We start from the raw sequence: 10,258 nt of genomic DNA on the forward strand, positions 1-10,258 counted from the left end.
TCCAGTTGAACGGATGGACAGTAAAAACCACTGTTTTTCTGTTTTGATTGATGAGAAAAAAAGGACTTGTATGACTAGTCTTACTTAATACAGAGACTTTGGGTACTTTGTGATATAAATTCATATATATATATTTTTTCTTCAATCCTTTTTTTTTCTCCTCCCAGAGATAGGGTTTTCCCTTATTGCTCTGTCTTTCTGTGTTGTTTGTCATAAAAAGTCCCATTCATAAGGGGCTTTTGTTTCTCAGTCTTAGCCTATTTCTGAAGAATGAGGGGATCTTTGGAGTTGTTTCTTTCCTTAAGAAACTGTTATTAATAGATTAAGTCACTTTAGAATAAGTACATCACTGAAAATTAATGGATGGATCCTTTAAATTGAATGATGGATTTTAGCGATCTCTTAATCTAAACAAATGCCTTTTTGTAGTAGTAGAGGAATTGAATTAAAAGAAGGACACACAATTGTGTTGCAAGTAGCCTTAAAAACTCTCTTAACAAAATTAAAAAGCAAAATTTGACCCAAAAGATAAAAATCTTTTGTATGATTCCCCTTTGAGAGGGATAGCAGAAGTCAATTTACCTTGTAGCTTAATATGCTAAAAATTCTGTGCTTTCAGCCTAACAGCCCAGGTTCAGTTTCCTATCAGGGAATAAGTCTGGTTTGAGTTTATGTAACTTTTGCCATTTATTCCACTTTAATTTATTTATTCCACTTTAATTTTCTGCTTTTTTCCACCTGTGAGAGGCACATGAGGCTTTGGGACCTTTATATGTAAATGGTCAGCAGAGAAACTGAGACCCTAAAAAAATGGCCAGACAAATATGTGCATTACACCTGGTTTATGGTTAGCAAGACTTTCCTTTCTTTGAGCTGTTTTTGTCACTTTTCTAGATCTTGTTAAAACTGTTTTCTACTTCTTTAGAGACATCTCTTGGTTCCTTGATTAAGTTGTAATCTTAGTTAAGTCTTATTGGTTGCACTTAGCACACATGGCAGTGGTGAAATCTTATTGGCTTCACTTAGAAGGGTATCTTTTGTCAAAAGTTCAAAAGCAAAAATGTCAACTGTTTGTCCCAACTAAAATCTGCTCTTTTAATGGCTCAGAATCCTTAAGGAACTCAGAGAAAAAAAAGGTGCCACTCACCCCTCTTTTGGGGATCTTCTGTTTTCTTTATGCATCTAAAAGGTCATAAACAGATTCCTCTCAGATATGAAACTACTCGCTTTTGTATCTTGTTACCTGTTTTCTTTGGCTTTTGGGGTTACCAAAAATTACTTTGTATTGCAATGAAAGTTTTGACCTTGGTGTATGTCACAGCTAGGCAAAAATGGCCACGTTGGAGGCAGCTGAATATCACTATGAGAGGCTGCTTCTTTCTTTCAGCTTTAGATAAGAAAGGGTGTGGTTTAAATACTTAAAAACATAAATCTTTGTAATAAGTATATTATAAAGATATTACATAGCTCGGTCCCATGGCGTCTCTTTCTCATTCTCTTTTTGAGGTATTGAGATTCAATACTATCTATCTAAATCAAGCTGGTCTCCTTATAAAGTCCTGTGGTAAATTCCTATGATTTTGTGTTGCTTTGGCATTCAGTATTGTCTTCTTACACACCCAAACTCCTTTTTGAAAGGGCTTAGATTTTCTCTCTGAGTCTTTTAAGATATAATTAATGCCCTGTTTCTTCTGAGACTCAACAAAGGTTTAGGCCATATGTGAGACAAAAGAAATTTTACTTGTTCCATTCCCAACAGCATGGTTTAAATCCAATTATCTTTTTAAACCGATGAGTTTTGGCATTCTCATGGTTAGAGTTTTAAAATCAAGGCTGTAGGATCTTTGTATACATGTGTATGTGTCATACATTAAGTAAATAAGCCCAAATTCTTTTTAAGTACGCATGTCTTTAGTAATCTTTAATGAATAAAGAGAGTTTTAAAAATCATTGGTAAAATGATTGGTAAAATAAAAACATCTTCAAAATTTAATTTAGACATTTTCATCTGAACCTATTGGGTTAAAACCTGTCTATTCCTGCCAGATGTTTTAAGGTAATAAAACTGCTGCTTCTGTAATATTTTTAATATTTAGCTAGATTGACTGTGAAGTTATGGATGAGACCTGTGTTGTAATTTCAAAATTCTTTTCAGTAATTTAAAATCTTAAAGTCATATTATGTTAAATTAAAGAAAATAATCATAAAATATCTGAGTTATTTATAAATAAGTTAAAATATTAAAACATTAATTATTAAATATAAGTTTAAATTTATATACTTTAACAGTTTATTTTTGTATGATATAAAAAACTAAAGATATTTAGATATGCTAACAAAAATTGGGAACCAATAGCCCAAAGTTACTTTTAACTTCTTAGATTTTTGATCAAAAATAAAAGTTACTAAGATGTTACATTATAATTAATATATGTAATTAAAACTACTGGTTATAAAAGAAATAAGTCTACATACAAAATATTAAAAAATTGGATGTAGGTTTTTTCAAAAAAAAGAAGAAAATTTCTAAATTGTTTTTTTGACTTGAAGTTAGCTTTTTAAATATTAGGGCCACTAAAAATCTAACATAAACACATTTGGCTTATTTGGTATATAAAAACCATATAGGAAGCATTGTCAAATGTAAAATGGTGTTTAACTTTCTTTGGATTATATTAATATAAACATGTTGTTAATATGTGCTTCCAAAATTGTATGAGATTCCTAAAATTCTGATATACTTTGATATATGTTATCAATAATAATTACAGTTATGTTAAATTGTTGTATGCCACAAAAATAACCAAAATTTTCTATGTCAATTGTTTCTTTACCATGGCTATTCTATGACTTTGAGCTATCCTCAATTATTATTTTACTTTAATTCTTCTCAAAAAGTGTTTTTTACTAACTTTAGAGATCATAGACTGATCTCTAAATTCAGGTTTAGACTGAATCCTAAAGTCTCTCCTACTATAAGTCTCCAAATAATGTTTTCAATCTCTTCTTCCATTTTTCTGACTTGGACTCAATGAAATTGCCACCATTTTTTTCCTGAGGCCCTATAAGCACACCTTGTGACATACAAACTCCGGGATAAACTGTTCCAAATATTAACATTTGTTTTTCTATATGAATGCTACTTCCACTTTAACTGAAGATGCTTCAAGTTTAACACCCAGACACCTCAACTAGATGCCCTCCGGACTCCAAAGAAACTGGCTTACTTGAATAAAAAAACTGATGCGTCATGAGGATTACTAACTCAACCTCAAGCAAAACAACTATTAATTACATGAGACTTAACTAAATTTTAACTATTTGTTTAAAATATTGCTAAATATTCTATGTTTTGTTTTCCAGAAGACAATAAACCTTTTTTACCCTTCTTTTGAGCTATTTATAGCTTACCACAAATTGATAAAGTATATTTTATAAACAATTTGAAACATTTATTTTTCTCTCTACTTGATTTCTCCAAAATTTGGAAACTATTCATAAGTATTTTCTTTTATAGCAATATAATTATTTGCATAAGTTTATTAATAATCTGTTTTTCTTTTTATAACAGGACAGAATTAGAGATGCTAGTTATTTTACCAAGGCTTTGACTGGAATGGCATATTTTCAAATATGCCCAGACTGCTTTAAGGAATTAGGTTAACTTTGTAGGGCCAATAAAAGTCCTCTGGAAAAAAATAAAACTGACTTGATACTTCATCTATAACATTTCCAGATCTGTGGTAAGTAAAGGATATTACTTTCTGATGGGTTCAGGAACCTCAAATTACTTTGGGACCTTAAAAAAACATATTTACCTAATTTATACAGGTATCTACAGGCAGTAAATCCTTGGCTTGGCTAGAGAGAGCTTTAAATAACCTGAAATTCCTTAAAAAGAAAAGGGTTCTAGCAAAGCCAATTAAAAATTTTTTTAAAAAGGCCCACATGGACAATGATTATTCTTACTGCATTTTATGCAAATTATCAGACCAAATATGAGATGAAAATTTATTTTGCAAATAAGTTGGTCTTACTATTTGTCTCTAATAAAAATGAGAAACTAGATAGAGAAAATTGTTTGAAAGATATATGTATATCTATATATACACTAAGATCATTATTGGATTCTAGCCTTGTCCATTATTTACTTGACTTTTTTTTTTTTTTCCTGAGGCAGGGTCTCACTGTGTCACCTTGGCTGGAGTACAATGGCATCATCATAGCTCACTGCAGCTTTGAGCTCCTGGGCTCAAGCGATCCTCCTGCCTCAGCCTCCCAAGTAGCTGGGACTACAGGCATGTGCTCCTAAAACCAGTTAAGTTTTCTATTTTTTGTAGAGACAGGGTCTTGCTTTTGCTCAGGCTGGTTTCAAACTCCTGATCTCAAGCAATCTTTCCACCTTGGCCTCCTTAAGTGCTAAGATTACAGGCATAAGCCACCGCACCAGGCCATATCTAAAATTTTTGACAGTGGTCCTTCTTGACTTAATTTTTTTCTCCTCGGACAGACATGATCTCCTAAAAATGAACCTTCATAATGATGTGAGATTCGGTTAAAAAAAATAGTAATAATAATACAACCATGAACCGAGGCCTTCTATAATGCTTTCTCTGAAAGATTTTGAAGAAGGGTGGGGGCAGTGTAAAAAGAAAATCACAGCCTCAGGCACCCATGAAGAGCTAGCTAGCCCCACAGATCATTCATTAAGGAAATTTTTTGCTAACATCATATAAGCAAGGAAAGTACACGTAGATTGTACATATGTCTAGCACCTAAAACTAAAGCCTGTTTGATTCCACACTGATAATGAATTACAAGTTTATTTTATAGGTAACAGAACTGGAGACAAGACAGAATCAGAGTACCCAAGGATATCTACATAATTGGTGCTTTCTTTACTCCCTTATCTTATGTAAAATGTAGATTTCTTGGGCCTCACAAGAATATAGCCACTACCTCATCAGCCCCCCAACCCCCTGCCTTTTGCTTTCTCTCTGTATGCCTTTAAAATATTGAAGGTTCCAATCTCCCCTTCAGAAAAAAATAGCCACAGCTGTCTGGGGTTCATGTTTTTTCCCAGGTGAGTCCTCAAAATCTTGGCTTAGTAAACTTCAATTAATTGAGATTTTTTACTAAACTCCATAATAGTTTATCTAAACCATTTTTATGATTTTTCTTAATTTCAACTTGTATTACCAGAGCAATTTTTCAGTCTTTTTCTATGTACCAGGCATTGTCTTATGTATTTTTATAGGAATCAACTCATTTAACCTTCATTAACAGTGCCTATACTGTAGGTGTTATCATCATTATTCTCATTTTTTTCATTTCATACATGAGAAAATTGAAGCACATAGCGGTTGAATAATTGTGGTCAATTTTTCACAGACCAGCATTCAGGCAGAGGGATCTTTAACCACTAAGAATCACACTATACTATTTATAGTTTAATGCTTTCTATATAGTTTAACCTCCTAGTTTGTAAGTTCTATAAGAGAAGGCTTTATTCTGATTTTTCCTTTTTTCTATATCATTGAGTCTAGTTTATTATATATAACAGGGCTTTAGGTGCTAAATAAATGAGTGAATATTGATTGGCATTGTATTTCTCTTTTTTTCATACTTTTACTCTCAAATATATTCCTTTAGAACCTTGCTACTCAAAGTGTAGTCCCCAAACTAGTAGCACAGGCATCACCTTGGGTCTTGTGAGAAATGCAGACTATCAGGCCCCACGCCATACCTATAGAATTTGCATATTAATAAGTTCCTCACATGATTTACATGCATATTAAAGTTTGAAAAGCACTCTTTAAAGTACATGGTTAGATTTAACAAACTTAATCCACTATATCTACATGGTTCTCTCACCTATTGACACACTTGAACACCTTGGCTCTGGCCTCTTTAAGTTCATTTTAGGTCCAAGGGTTTCTGATCTGGCCAGTTCCACAAAAAGTTGTTCCTTTTGTTTCTAATATCGCTCTAAAAGAGCGATATTACTCAAGGGAAGCATTAATGGCTAGCTAGTACTTTTTAAATTTTTTTTATTTATTTTTTTTTGTTTTAAAGTCCTCAACAGCAAGCAGACAAGAAGCTCCTCTGCCCAGCACATACATACAGACCCCACGTGAGTAGACTGCACTGCAGGTGAGCTGGGAAGTGGCAGCCCAAGTGAAGAAAGGACTTGCAGCCTCTCCCCGGCACAGGGAGGGAAGCTGCTCATCATGGTGACATAAAATAAAGCCTCTAAAGTAGCTCACATACCTCGACTATCAGACAAGTTTTATAACAACATATCTCCATTCTCATCTCCAGACCCTGTGGCACCTGGCTGTGAATGAAAACTTGTGAAGACAGGAGGTATTGATCTAGAGCTTCCAAGGCAATGCTTTTGAGAGAATCTAAAGGGCAGTTTGTGATCCCAATATCTAAACTAAGAGCTGATATCACCATAAGAATAATAAAAAGAAAGTACTCACTTAGCATAAAGGAAGATTAGATCACTGCAGATCCCCACTTCAAAAATGGTTATCAGCCTGACTCTGAAAGTGCTATAGGAAAATTGAACTGTAAAGAAACCAACAACTTTCAGATGATCTAACCTACTGCTCCTTCAGAACTCAACAGACCTAGATTAGGGTTTGATTGTATTAAATTTTTTTGTTTTAAGATGTTAATCTCCATCTACATAGAAAATATTGGTAAGTGACTGCTATAATTAACATGGTGTCCTCAATCTATAAACAGAGGATGCTGATGTTCTACTGTTAGTAGGGTGGGTATTTTTGAGCATTTTAAACCCCAAACTTTGGTTTTAAATAGTACCTGACACCAATTATATCTAACTGAGGACTTTTGCTTTTGGCCAAGATGGAATAAGAAAGACCAAATTTACCATTCGTCCTGAAACAACCAAAACCTAAACAAAATATATGAAATAATGGTTTTCAAGACATAGGACATGAGGCAACAAAAGACAGCAGTCTCTGAGAAACACGAACAAATGAAGTGAGCCCTACCATCATCAGCTTACTTCCTAGAAAGAGTTTCCTTCCTAGCCTACAGAGGACAGCAAAAAATAGATAGATAGATAGATAGATAGATAGATAGATAGATAGATAGATAGATAGATAGATAGAGTGAGTTTCCGGGTTGTAGCACAAGGAAAGAGAATCCAGGTAGAGCCTGGCAGTCTCCCTGAGTTGCAGTGACAGAGCTTGGAGTCTGGGGAGGCTTCTCCTCAGGGCAGAGTGCCAGAAAGGAGAGAGCTGCACAGAGAGAACTCTGGATGTCCCCTTTCCAGTATTCACCTGACTACTGGCTAATACAGGAACGGGAGGAAACTAGCAGAGGCCAGAAAAAGAACTAGCCAAAAGGATTAGAGGAAGCAAAACTCATCGCTCACATAAAACAGGGAATATTACCTGTTTCCACTGGCTAGAATGTAAAATCTCATCATTCATAGGATATTGGGTAGACTACCATATTAGTTTTAGTTTTTTATTGCTGTATAATGATTTATCACAAATTTAGAAGCTTGAAAACAACACATTATTTCATAGTACTTTAGATCAGTAGTCCATGCATGTTTGACTAGGGTCCCATAAAGCCAAAATCAAAGTGTCAGTTAGGTCAGGATCTTGACCAGAGCCTCTAGAGAAGACTTTGTTTCCAAAATTCATTCTAATTATTGGCAGAATTTGGTTTTTGGTGGTTGTAAGACTCAAGTCCCCATTTTCTTCTGGCCATTAACCATGAGTTGCTCTCCTGCTAGAGGCCATTCAGATCCTTTCCATATAATCTCTTCCATCTGTAAACCAACAATGACACATCTAATTTTCCTGTGTTTAGAATGTTTGTCCTACTCTTCTGCAGCCATTCAAAGAACAGTATCTGCTTTTCGAAAGCTCATATAGGTTAGGTCCACCCAGATAATTTTCCTATCTTAAAGTCGACTGATAGGCAACACTAATTACATGTCCAAAATCTCTTTTTCTGCATCTCATAACAAACCCATGGTAACCGTAGGGGGCAAAAACCACAGGGACAATATTAGAACTCTGTAAACTAGAAGTACTCAGAAGGGTCTTGCCTTGGTAGTGGGATAAAAATAGTCCTCCAATAAATACTGCTCTGAACCAGATTAATAAAGCACAAAAGCAAGACCCAATAGGATCAAACTGTTTCCAAATAACTTAACCACATCCCAGAACAAAACTCTGGAACACCTATAGGAACACAAAAATATCTAGAAGCCAAAAAGGTAAAATCCACAATGCCTGGCATTTACTGGAAAATTATCAGGCATACAAAGCATTAAGAATAAGTGACACATAATGAGATGAATCAAACAATAAAAACCAACATAGAACATGACAGCAATGATAGAATTAGTACACAAAGATTTTAACATAGTAATTATATCTATAGTATTGCATATAGTCAAAAAACTACTGCTGAAAACCATCACTGCTGAAAACCATGTGTACCATAGGGGAACACAAAGACAAGAACACCCTACCCACCACTGCCCCTGTCAGTTCCTATGCATGTTGTCCAGAGCTCTGGGATATATCTGCTCCAACTATTGCTGTAGGCACCCACATACACCACTGGGAGGGCCAAAGAATAGGCCCACCTGACCCACCATCTGTGGTACTCATACATGTTGTCTAGAAGCTTGGGAATTGACCCACTCTGCCTGCCACCACTGGCACTGATGATTTCTGTAGGCCTAAAGATGGGACCTTAACCACCTGCTGCCACCACCCATGTATACCTCCCAAGGGCCTAGGTACTAGACTGCCCAGGCTTCTGTCACCACTGCTGCCAGCAACTACCCACATATACCCCCTGGGGACCTAGAGACTGGCCTGCTTAGCCCACTATTGCCTCTGCTGGCACCTACTTATGACATTCAGACCCAAGGGTTGTCCTGCTGGTACTACTGCCACATCCAATGCCATTCACACCACCCAGGGGCCCCCAAAATCCACTCACCTGAGTGCTTGGTGAAACCCTGACACTTTTAGCACCCAAGCAAGCTGCCTAGAGGCCCTTGAACTGGCCCAAGGCCCGAGAACTGGCGACCTGGAACTACTACCACCAGTGCCCACATACACTACCTGGGTATCTGAGGACCAGTATGCCTGACACACCACCACCACAACTGGTGCCTGACAACCAGTCCGCCTGGCATCCTCATCCCTCATAAAGCCTCGAGGCAGCTTCACTAAAAACTGCAGCCTAAACAGCTGAGAAAAATCACAGATACCACTGACACTGATTACAGTGGAAGAAATCATACGGAGACTACACTAGGGCACGCACTCAATTAAAACCAAAATTTCCTCCTTAGCCAACAGTATAGATATATCTATTAGAAAAAGTTTGTCCCTATGAAATCCAATCCATAAAATTGGGAGAATCAACTGCTACACCAGTTGCACAGATATCAATGTAAAGACACAAAAAATATGAAAAAGCAAAAAAAAAAAAAAAAAAACCTCTGAGGGAGCACAATAATTTGCCACAGATCACAAAGAAAAGGAAATTTATGAACTCTTAGAAAATAATTCAAAATAATGATAATAAAGAAACTCAGTGAGATGCAAAAGAACACAGATAAACAATACAAAGAAATCAGGAAAATAATTCAGGATATAAATGAGAAATTCAGAAAAAGATAGATATTTTAAAAGAACCAAATAGAAATCCTGGAACTGAAGAATTCAATGAATGAAATAAAAAATGCAATGAAACAACAGAGGAAATCAAAGCTGAAGAAAGAATTTCTGAACTTAAAGATAGGTCTTTTGAAGTAATCCAAACAAATAAAAGGACTAAGAAAGCCTATGTGACATATAGGATACCATAATATGATCAAATATTTGAATTTTGGGAGTTCCAGAAGGAAAAAATATGGGCAAAGGCATAGAAAAACTCTTTAATAAAATAATAGCTGAAAAGTTCCCAAGTCTTGAAAGGGATACAGATTTCCAGATACAGGAAGCTCAAAGATCCCTAATAGATTAACCCAGAAAGGTATTCTCCAAGATGCGTTATATTCAAACTGTCAAAAGTGATAGATAAAGAGAGAACTCAAAAAAAAAGCAAGAAAAATATATCAAGTCACATATAAGGGAATCTGCATCAGGCTAACAGCAGATTTCTCAGCAGAAACCTTACAAGCTAAGGAGTGAATGGGATAGTATATTCAAAGTGCTTAAAGAAAAAAAAACCTAGCAGCCAC

Source organism: Microcebus murinus, chromosome 11 (assembly GCF_040939455.1).
Source record: "Microcebus murinus isolate Inina chromosome 11, M.murinus_Inina_mat1.0, whole genome shotgun sequence".
Taxonomy (NCBI): Eukaryota; Metazoa; Chordata; class Mammalia; order Primates; family Cheirogaleidae; genus Microcebus; species Microcebus murinus.